Here is a 583-nt window from a genome sequence, read left to right as displayed (position 1 = left end):
CATCCATCCATCCATCCATCCATCCATCCAGTTCACAATTGGTGGGCTTATAATATGTTTCTGATACGTTAAATGCTCATGAATCAGAAACATTCAAGATCCTCTTCAGTGATATCTTGCATTGCTGTGTTTCTCTTTCGTGTCGGTGCCGAGTCAAACGGCTCTGGCCGGCACAGGTGATGGAGACGCTAAAAAATTGATAAAAACAACACCATGACACAGAAATATGCCAAAATGTTATATACACAACCACTGAGGAAATAATTAGCTTTTGGATTCATCGAAAACCTATTCCTTGTTTAACAGTGCATTTCAGTGGTGGACTTCACCCACCTGACTGAAGGTTCCGGTGGCCGTGCTGAGCTTGTAAAGTGCACAGCCCGGTATCAGCAGGATGGAGGAGAGGGCAGACATCCAGCCCAACACGTATGCCCAGGTAGGGTACACGTACCAGCGGTTGAATTTCAGTGGCTTGTACTCAACTACAGAATATATAAAAGAGCCCTGAAAAAAGGGAAAATGCCCTTGGTATATCATCATTACCTGCACAATTTTGTGTGTCTACAGACGAGGGCCAATGGAG

At 44.6% G+C, this 583-nt stretch overlaps 1 long non-coding RNA gene across 1 annotated transcript; it reads right to left on the bottom strand.

The window, feature by feature from the left end:
* Window positions 1–47: 47 nt before the first annotated feature.
* Window positions 48–521, bottom strand: LOC109508771 (uncharacterized). Its single transcript, XR_002166771.1, has 2 exons — window positions 334–521; window positions 48–188 (listed from the first exon to the last, which is right to left on the bottom strand). It is a non-coding gene; the product is annotated as an uncharacterized LOC109508771 (long non-coding RNA).
* Window positions 522–583: the final 62 nt, after the last annotated feature.

The sequence above is a fragment of the Hippocampus comes genome, unplaced genomic scaffold, assembly GCF_001891065.2.
Source record: "Hippocampus comes isolate QL1 unplaced genomic scaffold, H_comes_QL1_v1.1 C16600818, whole genome shotgun sequence".
Classification (NCBI taxonomy): Eukaryota; Metazoa; Chordata; class Actinopteri; order Syngnathiformes; family Syngnathidae; genus Hippocampus; species Hippocampus comes.
The sequence above is the reverse complement of the archived record's forward strand: the minus strand, read 5'-3'. Positions and strand labels throughout refer to the sequence as shown.